At 41.7% G+C, this 22669-nt stretch overlaps 1 gene segment (V, D, J or C); it reads right to left on the minus strand.

Moving 5' to 3' along the window:
* Positions 1–10456: 10456 nt before the first annotated feature.
* Positions 10457–10979, minus strand: LOC309826938 (T cell receptor beta variable 19-like). The segment is given in 2 exons: positions 10931–10979; positions 10457–10812 (listed from the first exon to the last, which is right to left on the minus strand).
* Between the last annotated feature and the right edge of the window lie 11690 nt (positions 10980–22669).

Genomic DNA, 22669 nt, shown 5'->3' on the forward strand with positions numbered 1-22669 from the left:
TGGGAAGAAAAGCATTTTAGGGAAATTGTGGGATGTTAGTCGCCACAGATGAACTGAAGCTCAAATGTCATTGATGTGGCTCTGTGCTGTTTAACATTATTTCTAGGAATTTTTTTTTTTTTTTTTTTAATTCTAGGTCTCCTGAGGATGTGGCAGTGAATTGCTGTGGATAAACTGCGAGCACAGAAGTGTGACGATGTCTCCAATGCCAGGAAGAAACCCTCCTTCCTCTGGGAGACACTGCGCTCATCGGGGAAACTTTTCCGGTGCTGTCAGCAGCAAGTGAAAACTGGATCAGCTGTAGCCCCAATGTTGGGTCTTGGTCATACCAGAACATTCTGAAAGACATTCCAAAAAGGCTTCCCCCTCTGTTCTTCTCTAGATATCTAGGTTCTGCATTATGCTAACATCCAGGCGACCTGTGGGAGAAGGATGCAGAAGTTACAAGCAGTGTCCACCAGGAGGCCCAACATTTGAGCCATGAACAAAAACAAAAACAAAAAACCCTGTGCTGGAGCCTAGAAATCTCAGAATCTGATTTTTCCTTGTGCTCCAAGGTCTCATCCATTTCCAAAAGACAAAAACGCCATTCCCCACAGAAGCCCGACACTCACCGTGGGATGGGAGAAGGAATAGGTCTTTTTCCAACTGTAGACAGCCTATTGGCTGTTTGCCTGTGATGTCACTGTCTCTGCCCACACCCAGAGCTCCACATCTACAGAGAGGGAATCTTTTCTTCCCTTCACAGAGCACCACCAGACATTGGACTTTCCTGATCAATTCAGATTAGGAAAAACAATTGCTCTTTGGGGTTAATACATGCTATTACTTTGCGTTCTTTCTGACTCAGACTTCTTTCTTCATCCATGACATTTCTTAATAACTACCATTGCCACGAGGTTAGTCGATAGCATGGAAGGTTCTAGAGAGAGACTGCCTGGATTTGAATACTGGTTCTGTCACTTACTGTCATCCTGAGCAAGTAAATGAACTGTTTGGGCCTCAATTTTACTATCTGTAATTTGCGCTAATAAAAGTATGTACCTTATAGTGTTGCTGTGGGGATTAAATAAGTTTATATGTTAAGTGGTTACAACAATGCCTAGTATACAGTGAAGTCACTTGAGGTTGGGGTATGGGATGGGAAAAATGAGCGGGCTACTCTCTGCTGGTTATAAAGAGAACCAATTCCAAATTGAAAGTCCCTCAGGGGGTTACTTCCTGTGCCCCTTTGTCACACCTTCTTTCTTTCCTCTCAATAGTACCATGAAGTTGATTCCTGCCACTATGATGGCCCACTCAGTGTCAGGGAGGGGACTCTCCCTGGAGAGTAGCTCCCAGTGGAGCCCAGGGATCACTGTGGAGTCCCCTGATGGAAGATTCTATCCCTGGACCTGTGGAGGTGTGACATTTACAGAAATGGGCCAATTCTGGAGTTATCTGTACTTCAAACTGGAGTCACCAGAATAACAATATCGTTTTTATTTCCATGCCTCTTTTTCAGCCTTTTCCACAGCAGTCTCTTCATCAGCCTCCCATTTTAAGCTGCTTTGCAACAGGGCCTTTGTTTATCTGGGAAGGAGGATGAGACCTGAGACATGAGAGATTTTGAGCAAATAAATAATTTGGGTGGGTGAATAGACGATAGTGGGGCACAAATTCAGGGTCAATTCCATAAAGCATATTTGAATCTTTCATTTATTTAGTGAATAAATATTTATTGAGGGGGCTTCCCTGGTGGCACAGTGGTTGAGAGTCTGCCTGCCGATGCAGGGGACACGGGTTCGTGTCCCGGTCCGGGAAGATCCCACATGCCGCAGAGCGGCTGGGCCCGTGAGCCATGGCCGCTGAGCCTGCGCGTCCGGAGCCTGTGCTCCGCAACGGGAGAGGCCACAACAGTGAGAGGCCCGCGTACCGCAAAAAAAAAAAAAAAAAAGAAAAAGAAAAAAAGGGGGAGAGGGAGGACGGGAGGGAGGGAAGAAGAGAGGAAAGGAAAATAGACTCAAATATGTCTCAAGTAGCTCTTCAGGATTTTCTTCCAAGTAACATGTTTTCTGAGTTCCAGTGCGTGTGTATTTAAGTCCTCTACACCCCTTGACCTATAAGTCCTTTTAAGCAGAATTATATAAGAAGACTGGAAGGTGAGAGAGGCTGCTTTTACTGGATGAAAAATGTATAGAGATGTATGTAACAGTTATCTCTGATGATTCCTGTATCCTCAAATGGTGACATGTAGAAATTCTCAGCAGAATTTCTGAGAATGCCGCTCCGCGGCATGTGGGATCCTCCCGGACCGGGGCACGAACCCGTGTCGCCATCGGCAGGCGGACTCTCCACCACTGCGCCACAGGGAAACTCCCGTCCTCCCTTTCTTCTATCTTTTCTTCACTAAGTGAAACATTGTACTCAGTCTAGGGATATATAATTGGAGGGACATCACTCTCAAATGAAAGAATATGGAATCTTGGGAAGAATGAGAAGGAATTATGAAAGAATACACTAACTATAGTAGTTTGGGGATGAATAGGAGCTGAGTCTTCTCTGTCTGTAGGAGTCAGAAGAGCCTGTAAGCTAACCTCTGAGCTCAGAACGAAGGGATGCTCAAGAGTGAGCCAGGCGGTCAAGCAGTGGTCACCCATTTCAGGTAGAGGAGAGAGCGCTGGCGAAGGTACAGCTGTGCAGTGTGGCTTGGTCCGTTCAGGGAAATACAAAATGCTCAGTAGAGCTGGATCCTCAAGTGCTCGAGTGGCTTTGGAAGACCTGGACATATTTCTAGACAGAGACGTGTCTGTGAAGGGCTTTGTGTGCCAGGCTCAATCAGGCTGGTAGGAATGTCCAGGTCAGAAGAAAGTAGAAGCAGTAAGAGGCTAGTGGAGCAGTGAGAAGGGCGTTGCCTTTCTTCTAGGTAACAGGTAATGAGGGCCTGCGTGACATAGAAGCAACGAGGAAGGAAAGGAGCAGCTCAACCAGATAAACTTGTATATCAGAGACTGTGTCTCTCCCTTTAGGCATGAAGGACGTTTCCCCCCATTGCTAGGAGTGCCGCTGGCTGACGGCCCTCCTTGTGAATTGTCTCGGCTAAAGAGGCACCTCTTCCCCCAAGGGCATATGCCCTTTCTCAGGGCCACCATGTCCAATGACACGGCTGCGGTAAAGTGGGCATAAGACCTGGCCCCCTCACCTCAACTTCAGATGATAGTAAGGGCCACCCCAGCTTCCCAGCTCCCTGTGGACTCAGCTTAGGCCTTTGTTGAGGCTGCAAGACAGACCCACGTCCCCTCTTTCTCTTCCGACTTCCTTCTTTTCCCTTGTATCCATGTGGATCATAAGGGCACTTTCTAATAACCCTTCTGTACACTAATGTCCCCTGCACAGACCATTTACCAGAAAAGCAGATCTATGACAACGTGCAATATAGAAGTAATAGATTTATAAATGGATTTCACGTGAGGACTAATGGAAAAGAGGAACTTACAACCATCATTCAGGTCACTGAGATGGAAACACAGTATATGGGCCAGAATGGATGCAGGTGGGGGTGGCGAGGCAATAAATTCAGCAATAAATCCCTTGAGTTTGAATTGTGGAGCATCGAGCTGGAAGTGTCCAGCAGAAGCCTGAATTTACCAGTTAGAACTAATGAAAGAAATTGTCATCATCCTGGATGGGAAGATTAAGGAAGAATATTTATACCGAGGAAAAAAAGAAGGCAGAAGAAAAGTCTAGGGAAATCTACTAAAAATGTCTAGTAGACAAGTAAATGGAACAGTTATCAGCTCATGAGGGAAGAATTATTGTTACAGATGAGACTGCTGATAAGGTGTGCATAGAAAACCTGGCAACAAAACTCCATAGAAAATGGATTTTTTAAAGGGATAGCAGATGAGATAGAACTCATGAAGGAGACAGGAAAAAAAGAAGTATGACTTTTTTCCAATTAGAACAGGTAGAAAATGAAAGACATTGGGTTCTTTGTATCTGAACTGTCACCAGGTCCTGTGGATTCTTCTGTGGAAATTATCGAGGTTTATGAGTTAAGAAGACAAAGCACATGAGGAAGGCTTCAACCTGATTCTCAGGCAGACTTTTGCACCATGCTTGCAGCCCTTGATTAAGTATTTTTGTGTCTAGAGTTCACTGGCTCCTAGGAGGATCCTCCCTGCAGGGCAGTCAGGGTTATTTCCCAATGCCTTGAGAGAAAAGGGAATCTCCAAGCTCCTAGCTTTGGTTCTATGCTGGACAGCGGGCAAATGTTTTGGAGTTCAGTATATCCAGAACATGAAGCAAGTCTATCTGTTCCTGCAGGTTAAGATTGATCTCGGTAGAGATCCAAGTGTCGGGCTGTAGATGTAAGATAACTTTTCTAGATCCCAGCCTCTCGTACTTGAATTTCACCTTCTGAGTCAGATTTAATGGTGATTAAATTTACTTAGAATGAAGTTTTAGAAAACAAGGTAGTTTGTTTTTGGTATAAAGGCAACCAACTACAGAGCTAAACAGTAGAACTTGGAAGGACTGGGACGGGAGGGGGCTGGCAGGATAAAGGTGACATCAGCAGGAACAGAATGGATGGGGATGTTGCAAGGCGGGTGGAGACAGAGGCCAAAGGACCATTAAAAGCCACACTGTGGATGCGCTAATAAGAAATGCTTTTATTGCAAATCATGATGGTGTTCCCAGATGCTCAGGTTCATTCTCCTGGGAGGACAATATTGGGCTAGCCCCACTAGAATAGATAAAGAGCGTCAGTAGGCAGGGGAGGTAGGTTCAGTCTAGCTTGTGGTTTCGGAGTCATCCCATGGCCTGGGGACACTGACCCAAGGTGGCCCTAAGTTCAGACTGAGGCTCACACAGCATAGAACGACCTCGAAGGATCCCACATCCCACATCTAGGAAGACCCTGTACCCTTATGAGCAAAGGTGCCTGTCTTTCTGTGTAGAGAGCAGGTGGCCAGGAAGCACTGTGCAAATACTGCTGGCACAGAAGTAAAGGGCTGTCTGGTTGGGGGTGGCGGGCTCTAGGAAGAGGGAGAACTTCGCCTGCTTCTTACGAGAGACTCTGTACCCATCGGAGACATCTCCTTTGTTAATATCATCGACACCGTGGGAGTAGTAGATCTGCCGGAGCCCCAGTCCTGGGTCTTGTCGGTACCAGTACATAGACTCATGACCCTTAGTCTGAGAACATTCCAGTACAGTGCTCTTTCCTGTGTTTGCTATCCTATTCCTTGGAGTCTGGGTAATACCAACATCCATGGAGCCTGTGAAGAAACAAGACAAAAACTGGAGACAGAACCTAGGAAGGGTCCTTGCCACAGTCTTCAGGGAGAAGCTTTGGCCACGACCTGGAAAATTTAAGGCAGGGATTCCCCATGTTTCCTAAACTCACCTGTTCCCAGGAGACAAAAGACCACACAGCAGAGGAGCATGGAGCCCATGGTGACGAGAGGCAGGAAGAAGATGGTCTTAGCTTTGAGTGTTGGGGGAACAGGACACGGAAATAGGAAATTGCAAGGATTCAGTCAGTGATGTCATTGTCCCTCCCAACTTAGTGGGTTTTGGAGAAAGATGCAGCCACACCCCTTCCCACCACATCCCCCAAGGGTCTAACCTGTTTCACTCCCTTACTCCTTAGGCGGGTGGTGCTTTAGCTTAGTGTATATCCATCAGCAGATGCTGAAACCCTTACTCCCTCCTCTTTTCCTGCTGCTTCTCTGCCATCTATCAGAGAGAAGTCTCTCTCCCTCTTCTCAGACCTTATCTACTTCAGTCATTCAAGGAAGCGTCATCCTCCCAATTGGCTACGCCACAGGGAAAATTCAGAACCCTCTCAAATAAAAGGAGTCCAGTCTCATTGGAAGGTTGTGACACTGTCACATGTCTATTTTTTCTGCACTTATTTATTTATTTTTCTAACTCAGGTCTAGATAAGCTATGCAATTTGAACATATGCACTGCAAAATTTGAGATTTTTTTTAAAAGAAGGGCAACACTATAACTTTGTTCCAAATTGACACTGTTCTTTAATGGCTGCTGCCTTTTTGGTCAATGTTTTCAAGATGCAGATCTTTACTGAAAGCATTGGCTCACTGCAGGAAGATATTCATTTAATGTGTGTATGGATTTCAAAGAAATATTAACACCTTCACTCATATCTTGAATTAACTGTAAGTGGTTCCTTAAAGACAGGTAATTTTAGCATAACATAAATTGTTCCTGATTTTAGGAGGAAAGTGTTCGGTATTTCAAGGCAACAAATTACAAATAATAACACAGTTAAACAACAACGGCATGAAACCCTTTGTGATGTAATAAGCGAACATTGTTTGCCACTTGTGCTTGTCCTGGCTCCACCCCAATCAATCCTGCTACACCTCACATTGGGAAAGCCTTTTTAAAAATATTTTTCCTTTTGATTATGAAAATTTCTAACATACTCCAAGTAGATGTAATCGTATAATGAGCTTCCATGTTCCCACATTACCTGGCTTCAGTAATTACCAACTCCTGGCCTCTCTCGTTTATCCCCACTTGGCTTCTCTCTCTCCTGTGTTATTTTGCAGAGTTCCTGATTTATTTAGGAGCACCCAAGTGCATTTTCAGCCAGTGCATCCTTTCCATATGATCTAGTCCAGTGTTCTCTCCCTTCTCTCTCTTTCTGGTAGAGGTCTCCATTAATCATACCAATAGAAGGGTGAATTTATTCCAGTAAATTGCTTATCCTGGGGTTCAATGAACACAAATAGGGTAATTTAAATAAAGATCATCATTTTGGGTTTGTCCTTAATGGTAAAATATAACGGCACTCATTTGCAATTCTTGAATGTACCGTTTTGCTGCCCCCTGCTGTAGGCAGCGATTTGAGCAGAAGAGAGATTTGAGAGCTGAAGATAACCTGTTATTGGGGGGAGTCACAACAGTTGAGAGAACATAGGACTCAGGTCCAGTGGAGCCCTACAGGAGCAGTTTGGAGATGCACAGCAAGGAGAGAAGAAGGAGAAATCATCTGGGAGCAGAATCTATGCCTGAGGAGGAATGAGAGACTACTATCAGAGGAATGAATGGAAGAGACACCTGTTGGATGGGAATGGAGTTGAAAAAGACACTTATTTCTGGGCAACCAAGAGGGTCCTTGATGGCATGGACCAATATTCCCCCTACTCTGGGTAGCTCGTATGGCTCTCAAGTCTTATCTATAACCCACTTTTCCTCTGACTTATCTTCAGACCTCTCAGAGCACAGACCTCTCATTCCCACCCACACGCCGAGCTCTTTGCCAGCTGTGTGCTGTGTATTCATGGATGTGATCCTCGGGACGCTGAAAACGCTCTTATTTGTGAACTACTGATCCGTATAACAAACATCCTCTGGCACAAAGGATGCCAAAGGAGAAACGACTTTTTACTACTGGTTACTGCTTTCTGTGTCGTAAGAAATTTTTGCCTCCCTTCAACTCACAAAGGTGTTTTCCTCTAGAAGATTTGTAGTTTAGCCTTTACACTTAGGCCTATCACCCACCTCAAATTGATTTTTGTTTATGACATGAGGTATCAGTAAAGTCCATTCCCTTCCATGTGCTCATCCATTTGTTTCAACTTTATTTGTTGAGAAAATTGCTACCTTAATGCATTGACATTTTCAATCCATAAACAGATATCTTTCCATCTTTAATATTTTCTTTAGTTTCCCTTTGTGACATTTTGTAGTTTTTCATTGAACATCATTTGCTAAATTTATTTGTTATTGACACTATCGTATATGGAATTGTTTCCTGAACGTTATTTTTCAGTTGTTTGCAACTAGTATAAAGACACTTGATTTTTGAATATTGACCTTGTATCTTTCTAAATTCACTAATTATTTCTAGTTGTGGTTCATTGATTCCTATATAAATAATCATGTAAGCTGATAATTTCACCTCTTCCTTAACAATATTTAGGGCTTTTATTTCATTTTTTTTGGCCCTATGATACTGGTTAAGACCTCCGGTATAATGTTGAGGAAAAGTAGTGAGAGAAACATCATGCCTTGTTCCCTATTATAGGAGGAAAGTGTCCGATATTCACCATTAAATAGGATGTGAGTCGTAAATTTTTCGCTGATAATCTCTACCAGATTGAAAAAGCTCTCTTCTATTACCAGTTTGCTGTGAGTGTTCATTTTGAAAGAGCACTGGATTTTGTCAAATGTTTTCTCAGCATCTATTGAGATGGTCAAATGATTATTCTTCATTATTTTGCTCATATGATGACCTACATTGACGTTTGAACGCCAACCCATTGTTTCTCTTGCAATAAATCCGCTTGGTCATGACGCATTACCACTATCTATGTATAAACACATACACACGTGCGTACATACATAGACACAGATTCTTTTGGATTGGGTTTGTTAATATATTGGGAAGAATTTTTCTCATCTGTGGTCATAAAGGATATTCTATAAGATCTTTGTCAGATTTGGGCATTAGGGTTTTGCTGGCTTTATATAATGAGTTATGAAGTGCTTCTTCCTCTTTTGTCTTCTAAAAAAAATTAGGTAAAGTTGACATTGTTTTTTTCCTTAAATGTTTGATAGAATTCACCAGTAAAGGAATCTGGATTTGTAGCTCCTTTGAGGGAATGTTTTTGATAAAGAATTCAATTTCCTACATATCAGATTCCTCATATTTCTAATTCCATGTTGAGTCAGTTTGGTAAATTGTGTTTTTCAAATAATCTAAGTTGTAGAATTTTTTGGCATATACTTATTTATGATATTCTATCACTTTAATGTCTGTTGTGTCCATATTTTCCTTTTTCATCATTGATACGGTAATTTGTGTTTTCTTCCTTTTTGTCTTGCTTGTTATGGGCTAAACACTTTTATCAGTTGATCGAATTATTATCGTATTTTCCTCTAAATTCATGAACATATTTTTATAATGGCTCCTAAAAATCCCTGTCTGAAGTTTCCAACATCTGTGCTATTTAGGGTTGGTTTCTATCGCCAGTTGTTTTCTATGTACAACTCATATTTTCCCATTTATTCCCATGTCTAATACTTTTTTTACTGCATGATTCAAATTGCAGATGCTACTTTTTGAGAGTCTAGATTTTCTTTGGCCTTTATTTAACAAGTGCTGCGATATTTTTCTCTAAAAGGCAGTTTATTGGCAGATCAGGCAGATCCCTTTGAGGTTTGTTGAGCTTTGTTGGGGCAGTTCTAGAGTGGCTCTCACTCTAGGACTTGGGTAGCCCTTCTCCCGAGGTGTGACCCCCACCAGGGGTGCCAGGTGTTTTCCCAGGGCGTCAGCGAGGTGTCTCCACTCTGGCTGGTCAGAATTCGTGTCTCCCACGACTGTGTGATGCCAGCATCTCCACTTTTCTCACAGCTCCCCAGCAACTCCTCTCTGCCAGGACATGGGGAAGGGGGGCGTCCTCTGTTATGCACCTGCTGTTACCATTTAACTGAAGAATAAAGGGGATTCCATGCAATGCTGGGAGCTCTGTTTCTGCCCAGCTCCCTTCTCTACAGCCGCTGACCCTGCAGTATCAGCAGCTTCCACAGCCCCGAGCTCTGGTCTCTGTCTCCCCGACTCAGTCAGACCACTACGCTCTGCCTGGTCTCCACGTCCTTGTGCGTCAGCCTAGAAACTGTACTAAGCAGAGACTTGTATGTTTCCTCTTCTCAGGAATGACAGCCCTCTACTGCCTGCTGTCTAATGTCTGAAAACTGTTGCTTTAAAACTTTTGTCAGGTTTTGTAGTGGCTTAAGGATGTATAAGTAAGTAACAAGTATCCATTTTGACCCAAAGCCAAATTCCCAACTTATCTTTATTATACTTATGGAATTACTATAATGCTTACTGCGTTTTTAAAGTTCTTGATCTCTGTTGTCAAACTGACACCATTACAAGGAGTTTATAAATGGAACCCCCTGGCTGGGCTCCTGATCAAACTGGATAACGTAAGTCATTTTTAAAGTGTTCTTAAACACTTTTTCGCAAACATTTTTCCAGATTTACGTGAAGCTTTTTCTATTTATAGTTTCTTTTTTTAAATAAATTTATTTATTTATTTTTTGGCTGCATTGGGTCTCCGTTGCTGCGTGCGGGCTTTCTCTAGCTGTGTCCAGCGGGGGTTACCCTTCGTGGCAGTGCACGGGCTTCTCATCGCGATGGCTTGTTTTGTCGTGGAGCATGGGCTCTAGGCGCACGGGCTTCAGTAGTTGTGGCACGTGGGCTCAGTAGTTGTGACTCGCAGGCTCTAGAGCACAGGCTCAGGAGTTGTGGCGCACGAGCTTAGTTGCTCTGCAGCATGTGGGATCTTCCTGGACCAGGGCTCGAACCCATGTCCCCTGCACTGGCAGGTGGATTCTTAACCACTGCGCCACCAGGGAAGCCCCTCTCGTGAGTTCTTGATTAAGAATTCTGGGAGTGCAAGGAAGGGACGTTTTTAATAGTTTTAGATAAAGGCTATATTGGGAGCTGCAGGGCTGGAGCGGGTTTGTGCACAGGTGGGTTGTGGCCGTGCTCCACTGTGACGCTACCAGAACAGAGGTACAAGGCTGTTTGGTTGGTGTGAGCCGCCTTCACAGTGAGAGGAAACAGCCCCTTCTCCTCTCGAGAGACACTGTAGCCTTCAGATATGTCTCCTCTCTGAACATCCTTTACAACCGCGGAGTAGTAAATCAGCTTCAGACCCTGCCCTGGGTCCTGCCGGTACCAGTACATGGAGTTGTAGGTCAGATTCTGTTTACACTCCAGGGTCACATTCCGTGCAGCCTGAGCGAGCAGGAACCTCACTTGGTAGATTTCAGCATCCATGGGTCCTGTGGGGTAGAGACACAAACGTCCAGAAGAGAGCCTGACACTGTCGTGAGAAGAGGGTGCTGGAGTGGGGATCTGCACCTACAGGGTCGGAATTTACTGTCTGGGTGTTGGGCTCACCTGCTCCCAGAAGACAAAGGGCCACGTAGCAGAAGGCCCAGCTACCCATGGCAAGGACTAGGTATTTGTAAAGCTCCAGACATAGACTCTGAGAGAGGCCAAGGGGAGGGGCTGGCAGCTAGGGCTCCCCCTGGCTCAATATACAGAATTGGTAATTGCTATAAGGTGACTGACTGTCACAGCTGATTTCGCACATGGGGAACAAAGGCTAAGAGAGATCAAGACACCTGCATCTTCTCTTCTGCCTAACAGAGCTCTTTATAGCCCTTCTAAATGGACAAGTGCCCACATGGTGAGGATACTGAATCCCCCATTTCCCGGTCAAAGTCACGCTCAGAATGCCATGTGCCTGTGCACTCCTTGTGATGAAAACTAGGAAAGGAAATGCCTACAATTTTCAGAGTCTATTGCCTGTCTATCAACTGCTCTGTTTCCCACCAAACTCTCAACACAAGAAGAGGTTCAGATGTTGTTTTATAAAATAGAGCCAATTCTCTCTGTCCTCTGTATTTATTATAATTGGTACAGTAGAGATGGTATAGTGGCTACTCCAGCAATTTAGCAATTACAAAGGGCCCTAAACCCACCCTCCCCTTATGGAGGTGGATTAGAGCAGGGATTTGGGAGACAGCCTCGGCTTGAGTTCTGACCCTGCCGAGTAGCAGCTGTGTAACCCTGGGCAAATCTCTTAACCTCCCTTTGATTTGGTTTTCTCATCTGTAAAATGGGTATAATGAGTATCTACTTCAAAAGTTATTGTGAGGGCTTCCCTGATGGCGCAGTGGTTGAGAGTCCGCCTGCCGATGCGGGGGACACGGGTTCGTGCCCCGGTCCGGGAAGATCCCACGTGCCGCGGAGCGGATAGGCCCGTGAGCCATGGCCGCTGAGCCTGCGCGTCCGGAGCCTGTGCTCCACAACGGGAGAGGCCACAGCAGTGAGAGGCCCACGTACCGCAAAAAAAGAAAAAGTTATTGTGAATATTATATAAATATAGAATTTAGAACAGTTTTTAACACAGAAAAAGCACAATATTTGTGTTTGCTATTATTACTTTCTGGATCTGTTATTTAATCCAGAGGATTTAGGAAGTTAATACTATGTCAAGGGAATTCAGATATTTACTGACATAGGCTTGTGTAAGCTGACAAAGCTATCATTCCCCAGCACTGAACTGAAACTTATTCAATGAGCTGTGATGTTCAATGCATAACATCATTTCTTCTCAAGAATCTTAGATAAATAAAAATACAATCATAGATGATTTCTTATCACCTGTTGTTATGTTGGTAGATAAATGTTTTATTTTTATTTCTGGGGTCATCTGTAATAAAAGACACTTTTATGATGAAACTTGGTTGGTGTCTGGTGGCTCAGACACTGTTGCTTACACTTTCTGGAAGAAAGGTGTGTGTGTGTGTGTCTGTGTGTGTGTGTGTGTGTGTGTGTGTGTGTGAGGGGGAGGGAGAGAGAGAGAGAGAGAGAGGGGAAATGTTGTAATGAGTGAGAATGAGAATCATTAGAAAGTGCAGCCCTGGTGTAGAACTCTGAGAAAGAATGCTGGCTGACAGGTTGCTTCCAACCATGCTAATGGTTCTTATCGGTTCTTTATCCCCGGTCCCACTTAATGAGCTCTAGTTCATCTTTAGGATGTCATCGTAGACATGACATTCTCTAAGGAAACTGCTCTGTGACTCCCTTAGGTCTCCCTGCGTCATAAAAAGTAGCAACTGGGTTCATATAATACCCTGCCCGTGCGCTGAGATAAAGGCCGAGACACCAGATCCCAACAGGTATTATTTTTCCCATGAGTTTGAAACTTTAACAGAGCCACAGAGACAGAAGGTAGTGGTTGCTGAGGCCTTTTATGCCTGTCTTTTAGAAAGAAGACTTAGGAGCTCCTATGCCTTAAGGACATGGGAAGAGAGGTTCCTTCTCACTAAACTGCAGTTGATTCTCACATCCCTCTGAGCTCAACCAGCATCCATCCAACCAAGTCCTTTTAATACGTAAGTTACTGTTTTAAGCAGAACTTGTTAGATTTTTGCTCCTTTTATCCATTTTTCACAGCTTTATTGAAGTATAATTGACGTACCAAAAACTGTATATATTTAATGTATACAGTTTAATGAGCTTGGAGACAGCATACACCAATGAAACCATCACTAAAATCAAAGTAATAGACGTATTTATCACCTCCAAAAGTTTCTTTGTGTCCCTTTGTTTCATTTTATTGTCTTTTCTGGTAAGAACACTTCACGTGAGATCTACTCTCTTAAGCTGTTAAGTGCATAATACACTATTGTTAACATTGTTAATATAGGCACAATATCAGATGTAGTATGTCCTAGAGCAGATCTCTAGAATTAAACTTGCATAACTGAAATTTTATATCAATTTAATATCTCTCCATTTACCCCTTCCAATTGACCTTGGCAGCCACCAAATGGCAACATTTCATTCTTTTTTATGGCTGTGTAGTATTCCACTGTATGTATATACCACATCTTCTTATATCCGTGCATCTATTGATGGACATGTAGGTTGCTTCCATATCTTAGGTATTGTAAATAGTGCTGCTATGAACATGGGGGTGCATGTATCTTTTCAAAGTAGTGTTTTCATTTTCTTCAGATATGTACCCAGAAGTGGGTTTGCTGGATCATATGGAAGCTCTATTTTTAGTTGTTTGAGGAACCTCCTTACTGTTTTCCACAGAGACTGCACCAATTCACATTCCCAACAAAAGGGTACTAGGGTTCTCTATTCTCCACATCCTTGCCAACATATGTTATTTGTGGTCTTTTTTATGATAGCCATTCTGACAATCGTGAGGTGATATCCCACTGTGGGTTTTGATTTCCATTTCTCTGATGAGCAATGATGAGCATCTCTTCCATGCCCATTGACATCTGTATGTCTTTTATGGAAAATTGTCTCTTCAGTCTTCTGCTCGTTTTTTAATTGGGTTGTTGTGTTTTTCATATTGAGTTGCTTGAACTGTTTAGATATATTGGATAGTAATTCTTTATTGGTTATATAGCTTTCAAATATTTTCTCCCGTTCAGCAGGTTGGCTTTTTGTTTGGTCAGTGGTTTCCTTTGCTGTTCAAAGCTTTTAAGCTTTGCTGAGCTTTGTTATTCAGTTGAGACATCAGTTGAGAAACGTAAAGACTAAAATGAAGTAGGCTAATGTGAAGCCTTGGCAAAAAACATTTTAATACATAAATTCCTTATGAGTATTAAAACGTGCATTCATAATACAGTTCTTAAAATAATTTTAGGAAACACTAAGGAAAAATTCAACAAAATATGTGCAGGACATCATGTTCGATAAAAAAAAATACAAAGCCATGCTGAGAGAAGTTAAAAAGAGCTCAGTAAAATAGCATGTGGGGATGTCTGGGGAGGGGGAGATATTCCGTGTCTTGACTGTCATGTGGTTACGTGGGTGTGAAAACTTGTCAAAGTGTTTTGAAATATATACTTAAAATGGGTGCACTTTATTGTGGGTATGTGATGCCTCAAAATTGCTTTAAAAACTTTCATGATAGTAAGTGGTGCTGGGAAACCTGGACAGCTACATGGAAAAGAATGAAATTAGAACACTCCCTAACACTATACACAAAAATAAACTCAAAATGGATTCGAGATCTAAATGTAAGGCCAGACACTATCAAACTCTTAGAGGAAAACATAGGCAGAACACTCTATGACATACATCACAGCAAGATCCTTTTTGCCCCACCTCCTAGAGAAATGGAAATAAAAACAAAAACAAACAAATGGGACCTAATGAAACTTCAAAGCTTTTGCACAGCAAAGGAAAACATAAACAAGATGAAAAGACAACCCTCAGAATGGGAGAAAATATTTGCAAATGAAGCAACTGACAAAGGATTAATCTCCAAAATTTACAAGCAGCTCACGCAGCTCAATATCAAGAAAACAAACAACCCAATCCAAAAATGGGCAGAAGACCTAAATAGACATTTCTCCAAAGAAGATATACAGATTGCCAACAAACACATGAAAGAATGCTCAACATCATTAATCATTAGAGAAATGCAAATCAAAACTACAATGAGATATCATCTCACACCAGTCAGAATGGCCATCATCAAAAAATCTAGAAACAATAAATGCTGGAGAGGGTGTGGAGAAAAGGGAACACTCTTGCACTGCTGGTGGGAATGTAAATTGATACAGCCACTATGGAGAACAGTATGGAGGTTCCTTAAAAAACTACAAGTAGAACTACCATATGACCCAGCAATCCCACTACCGGGCATATACCCTGAGAAATCCATAATTCAAAAAAAGTCATGTACCAAAATGTTCATTGCTACTCTATTTACAATAGCCAGGACATGGAAGGAACCTAAGTGTCCATCATCGGATGAATGGATAAAGAAGATGTGGCACATATATACAATGGAATATTACTCAGCCATAAAACGAAATGAAATTGAGTTATTTGTAGTGAGGTGGATGGACCTAGAGTCTGTCATACAGAGTGAAGTAAGTCAGAAAGAGAAAAGCAAATACCATACACTAACACATATATATGGAATCTAAGAAAAAAAAAAAAGGTCATGAAGAACCTAGGGGTAAGATGGGAATAAAGACACAGAGCTACTAGAGAATGGACTTGAGGATATGGGGAGGGGTAAGGGTAAGCTGGGACAAAGTGAGAGAGTGGCATGGACATATATACACTACCAAACGTAAGGTAGATAGCTAGTGGGAAGCAGCCGCATAGCACAGGGAGATCAGCTCGGTGCTTTGTGACCATCTAGAGGGGTGGGATAGGGAGGGTGGGAGGGAGATGCAAGAGGGAGGAGATATGGGGATATATGTATATGTATAGTTGATTCACTTTGTTATACAGCAGAAACTAACACACCATTGTAAAGCAATTATACTCCAATAAAGATGTTTTTAAAAAAACAGTCCAACAGTTCACGAACTGTTTCCAAATGTTCCACAACTAGGACTCAGTTTGAATTTTGCCAGTGTATTAGGTTAAAATGGTGTCTCACCGTAGTTTGTTTGCGGTTTTAGGATTGCTAAGGGGGTGGATACGTTGTATATTTGTAGGCCACTAGTGCTTTTCTGTACACTGCTTGATTAGCTATCATTTATTTGTAACAGTTCTTTGTATATTCTGGATACCAAACTTTGTCATTTATATATCTTGCTAATATCTTTTCAATTTGTTGCTTGTGTTTTTACTCTTTGTAATTGTTTTTGTTGATATTCCTAATTTAGTAGAGTCTATCATTCCTTTTTGGGAGGATATGCATTCTTCAATTCTTTATAAGCAATGTTCCCATAGCTCAAGTTCATAAAAATGTACTGCCATATTATTTACAAAATAGTTAATAATTTAAATGTTGCATTTAAGCATTTAATCGTTTTAGAATTTATTTTTGCGTATGCTGTGAGAAAGAGTTTAATTTTTCCTTCTGTGGATACCACTTGTCCCAGAAGAACTTGCTGTGTAGTGCATTATTCCCCTACATACCTGCAATGATAGCTCTACCATATATTAATTGCCTATATATGCATGGTGCTATTTTAAACCTATGATTTTTCATTTATTTATGCCTTTTTAATTATCCTAATATAATTAAAATATTATTGATAATAATTAAAATAATTGATAATAGTTAAAATAATTTGATGATTAGACGGGGAATTCACGCCACTTTGTACTTCTTTAATATTATCTTGAGTATTCTTTCCTCTTTCTCCACTTAAATTTCTGATTACTTTTGTCAAATTTCATGAAAATATCTTGTGATTTTGCTTAGTGCTGCATTGAATACGTAGGTGATAGCGCAGTATTGGAATGCTTTTAGTATTAGTTTCACTTATTCATGATAATGCCATATAACTTCACTTATTTCACATTTAAAATGCCTTCCTCTGAAATTTAATAAGTTTCTTAATTGCTTATCTTCTAATAGATTTGCATGTTTTTTTGTATTTTATATTTTATGTTACTATTTGTAAATGATCTCTCTTTAAAAATCTATTTTTCAACTGTTTGTTGCTAGTATATGGAAATAAACTGACTTTATTTTAATTTTAGTTAACTTACTAAACGTTGTTATAAGTAATGCAATGCTTCTTTAGATTCCTTTGTGTCTTCTAAACTTGCCATCTGTCTATAATCACTTTTTTCCCCTTCTTTTCTCATTCTCACCCTTTTTTCTTGTTCTACGGGCTGGGAATTCAGCACAACGTGGAATAGAAATGGTGGTGGCATTCATTTACTTACCAATTACGTATGACTAGGACAACTACAGGTACTGGATATGTGGTACATGCTATGGTCGTTACAAAGTGGAAGATTAGATCCCATTTTAAGGACGTATTAGCATCCCAGGATATCTGCAAATCATTCTCGCAACTGTTACTGAACGAGGTTCATTTTGCCCTAAGCCAGGGAGCCAAAATGTTGAGACTCTGATGTTTGCAACAAAGAAAGGGTTTATTCTCAAGGCAGCCAAGCAAGAGGATGGGAGAAAAGACCTCAAATCCACCTCCCAAAAGGCAAGGGGCACTGGGTATTTATAGGGTCATGAATGAAGAAGCCGGATGGTCTGACGTATGGGGAGCATGGGGCACTCGGGAAGCTTGGGGAAAGGTTATTGGGAAAAGGTGCGGGAACCATCTTTCTGCACAGGTGTAACTCAGCTGAAGCCTCTGCGTGTTTATAACAGAAGTGCTTACCAGGATCTGAGCAGGGAGTCTTTGGTCCTCTGAGGTCAAAATGTCACCAAGCAGACGCTTGTGCAGGCCTAGAAGGAGGGTCGCTGCTTCTCACCAGTCTTAACAAGTTCAGCTCAAACTAGACACAGCTGACTCTGGGCCCAGCTGAACTACCTGAAGTTTCCTGGAAAATAACTCAGGCAAACATCTTATTTAGGCTACGTGCCCCTTGGAGGCAAGTCTTAAAACAACCTTAATTAATGAAGGCAGGTGCAATGAATTTGACTAATCATTACCCACAGTTCCAAACCACTACCTAAAGGGTCTCACCTGAGTTCCCTCAAGTATCTAACAAGTCTTGTCAGATGAAGGAAGGTCTGCGCCTGCCCTTTATGCTCAGAGGTGTTTTACAGAAAGACCCACATCACCTCCTAGTGGTCAAAGGGGCACATTTCTCACATGCCCTCTGGTCTCTCAGCGCCTGCACCCCCTTCGTGGTGAGTGGGGAGTTGCTGGTTCCACACTGCGCAGCCAGGGCCACCAAGTATCAGAGCAGAACTAGGAAACACGCGGCCATCGATGTGGTGACCTGCTGGGGTACTGCAGAGAGTTACTAGTACTTAGTTGCGCAAGTAGTCACTAATCCCATTGATTGGTGTTGTCGATCAGTATAATTAACCTTAACCTCTTGCAGCCACATTCAAGGTGCGTGGGTTCCTCAGGTCTCTGTCCTAAGTTCTCTGCTCTTTTCTTTGTATATTCTATCATCAAGGGACCATATACACTTTCATTCTTCCAATTATGGAAATTGTCCTGAATTTTTACCTTCATCCAGGTCCTTTTTTTTGAGTCCCTGACTTATACATACAACTGCTTTCTGCATATTTCTGGTCAGATTTCTGTCTCAAAGGCACCCCAAATGTGAAGTGAATTATGACCTTCTTTCCACTGGGTCCTCCTAACCATCTGGCTGGTGGTCACAACCATCCCCCCTATATATTGCCTCTTGTGTCTAATCAATTACCCCATCCTTTGATTTTATTTCCTAACTGTGTTTTAAATCTCTCATTTCCCCGTATTTTAGCACCACCGTCATTGTCCTATAGCTTCATTATCGCCTGGCTGGGCAATGGCATTGGCTGACTCTATTCTCTGCTTCATCCTTTCCACACTGCCCGTTGTTGTGGAATGCCAGAATAATTCAAATAACAAAACAAAATGACAAATAACAAAATAATTCAAAACAAAACTAAACAGTGCACACACACACACACAGCAAGAACAGCAAACAACAATTACTACAGAAGTCAAATACTTAAAACCTCAATGGCAGGGCAAGGAGTATATGAGAACTCTCTGTACCTTCTGCTCAGTTTTGCTGTGAACCTGAAACTGTTCTAAAAAATTGTCTGTAAGAAAACCTCAATGGCTCCTACTCAATTTTATGTTAAATTCCACATCATATATGTTGAGGTTCCTCAGTAATAACTTAGACAAAAATCTTTCTAAGGATATTTTTAAACATCTTTTGCCCCCTGTGTAATGAGGAGAAAGTAATGCTTCTGGTAAAAGGACACACAAATCTTGGTGTAAAGCATATAAGAATAATTTTTAGTGTTTTCGCTCATACCTTTCCCAAAGGGAGGATAAATTGATCGTCACCAGCAGTCAATTAGTCAATAGTCCATTTGTGTTAAAAAAAAACAAAAGCATCTTAATTGATTTTTTAAAAATGGAACCAGGGAGAGAATTACAGATAATAAAAACAGTAAGATATTTAGACACTATTTGAAATTGACTCTTGATCACTCAAAAGTGTCCAATTGCTTTGCTTTCCGTGTTGCAGAATGGAAACCCAGGGAAGCAGCCAATCAAATGATCACCTTCAGACACCTAATGCATATTATATGCTGCAGCAATTTTGTGCTGAGAGTCTTGTAAACCAGTTCCAGAGATTATTTTTGTGAGATGTTGAATTTCAATGCCAGTTGACTCACAACCTTGCCAATCTCTTATGTGTAACGTAGGGTATTGAGTAAGAAATGGACATTCAGAATGGTGATCTCCAAGGATATGGAAGACTTAAAGGCTCTTGACTCCCTCAAAGCCTCTGAAATTCTCTCCATGGCCTCTCTATTACTGGAGAACACTGTGCCTCTGTTGTGTGTGTGTGTGTGCGCGTGTGCGTGTGTGTGTGTTGGGGGGAGGGGGAGATAAGAGTCTATCTCTTACTCCATCCGTCACGGGCTCTCAGAGGCTAACTTGGTTTCAAATACAACATAGCCCAGAGAGTAGAATATAGACTCAGAGCACGAAGACAAAGCATTACACTTAAAAAACTTCCCACTTGTATCACGAAAAATTTGGAGGTAATGTAGGATTTTATTTTCATGGTCCTATTTCAAGGAGGACAGGACACAAATTTGGACTAGATTATATTCAGTACTACTATAATAGTAGTAGCACTACTACTATCATATTCAGAATATACCATACTCCCCTAAAATAACACATGTGAGCAGCAGGCTGACCTTGATAGTCAGCTGGATTGGAAAAGGTAAATTCGGACGCAGCATCCATCCATGCTAACTGACACTGGAATATGATCTTCTTACGCTTAATGTAGAGGAAGGAAATAAATGACAGCTTGAGATAGAGATGTTATCACTTTAACTATGTTTCATGCCAGAGCATAAAATTCTCTTATCTGTTCCTTGCTGTTGGTGAAGGAAGCAGTGAGATATTTAAAAAATATTTTACTAGCTCTCTAGGCTGGAAATGCTGACACAGCAGGGGGCTGCTACTAAAATAGGTCCCTGGTTTCCGTGGAAATGAACAAAGTCTGAGGGCAGGTGACTGAACTTATGTGGGGTATCTAATCACAGTAACAATTGGACATGGTCATCATGTAGATATAAAATGGCAGCATGTCCATTGCTGAGTTGGTTCCCATTTTTTCTGTTCAGTTCCACCTGGTCAGGGACAAGGTCTTATCTTCATGTCTTCATTTTCACACTTGGTGTCTAAGCCCCAGCTCCCTGGTTCTCACTATATAATGTCCTTCATCCTGCTCTTTCACAAACTGTAATCCCTTCAGTTATTTCTTTTATTTTTCTCTCCTTTTTGGTCTCATATACATAGGATTTGATTAGTCTTAACCCTTGGCTCATAACACACAGGCATTGTTTATTGATGCATGTTATTTATTTATTTAAAAAAATAGTGGGAGGGGCTTCCCTGGTGGCGCAGTGGTTGGGAGTCCGCCTGCCAATGCAGGGGACACGTGTTCATGTCCTGGTCCGGGAAGATCCCACATGCCGCCGAGCGGCTGGGCCCGTGAGGCATGGCCGTTGAGCCTGCGTGTCCGGAGCCTGTGCTCCGCAATGGGAGAGGCCACAGCAGTGAGAGGCCCGCGTACCGCCAAAAAAAAAAAAAAATTTTATATATATATATATATATATATATATATATATATATATAGTGGGTAATTATGAAACATCTGCCCCACTCATCCAATGATATGCAAGGTAGACCTTGAAAATATTTAAATATTTAAACTATGTGGTTTACCCCCATCTCATCTCCTGCCACTCCTCATCCAAGTCCCACATTAAACATCATCCTGAACTTGGGTCATCACCCTCGCTTGCCACTGTGTGTTGGTAAATGTTTGACAACCAGCTCTCTGGAGGAAAATACAACAAGCCCCGATTTGTGGTGTCTGCTGATTACTGTGGTGTAAACATCCCTACTATGGCTGATTTCAAGCTATTAGCATGACGTCACTGACATTAAAGTTGGGAAAGATGTGTACAATGGGCCCTCGTGAGCTGTAAAATCCAGCTCCAGCGACAGCTGTTTCTTGCTTTACTTTTAATGTAATCTTTTTCTAATATATTTGAGGTTGTGAAAATTATTTTCTTGATTCAGTTGTTTTTAGCTTTATAAAAACTGTGTCATGCTTTACAAAACCTTACCAGGGTTAGTTTTCGTAGTTGGTATTATATTGCTAAGATTACCTATAACATGGCTCATCCCTGTAGTGCATTCATTTTGACGGACGTATGTAGTTTTCCACCACATGAATATACCACAGTTTATTCATTCACTCTCTTGTCAATGCATAGGTGCCTTGGTTGCAGGTTTTGCTATTGTGAACAGTGCTGCTGAGAACAGATTTTTATGTATGTCTTCTGCATGATAAGCACATGCAGAAGCTTCCTTGATGTAGTGGGTTTGTTGGGTCATGGAATAAAGGAATGACCAACTGTATGAGTTAATGCCAGTGTTTCCAAATTGTTTGCATCACTTATGCTCACAGCAGTAATCCTGTGGACCAGACCCCCTCTAACAGTTTATATTTCTTTGCTAATCAAATGGGTATCAACTTACATATCATTGCATCTTGCTTCATGTTTCCCGATCACCAGTGGAGTCAAATATCTCCTCATGTGTTTATTGATCGTAGATGATTCTTCTATTAAGTGTATGTTAATATCTTTTGCTTTTTTTATCGAGCCATACAGTATTTGTGGTCAATGTGTGATTTTTCCTAGAAAGGGATTTTTTTGAGGCGTTTACACTCACTGCTCCACTTACTATCTTGTGGCTTCCGACAGAACTTTCTGGTTTTATAGACAAGACTTGTTGTCTGAAGTCTTTCTTATTTACTCTGTCTTCTCTTCCCTCTGACACCTTTGTTGAGAGACAGAAACACATTCCCTGTGAAGGTTCGGGGCATGCTCTGTACCTGGGTTTAAAGGGTGCACCCCATGCAGTCCTACCCTGTTCGTTCATCAACCCCAATACTATATATAGCACATCCCTGAATTCTTTCAAGAGTGAACATCTCTACTTGGCCTCCTAATGATTCTGTTTATCTTGAGGGCCTAGGATGGTGACAAGACAGTGCTGAATTTTCTTGGAGAGACAAATGACAGAGTTTATTATAAAAATACACAGTGCATTATAGAAGCATTTTGAGATGTGCCTATAGGATTATGTGTTGATTTATCTAAGAAGA

Source organism: Grampus griseus (genome assembly GCF_964374135.1).
Source record: "Grampus griseus genome assembly, chromosome: 9".
Classification (NCBI taxonomy): Eukaryota; Metazoa; Chordata; class Mammalia; order Artiodactyla; family Delphinidae; genus Grampus; species Grampus griseus.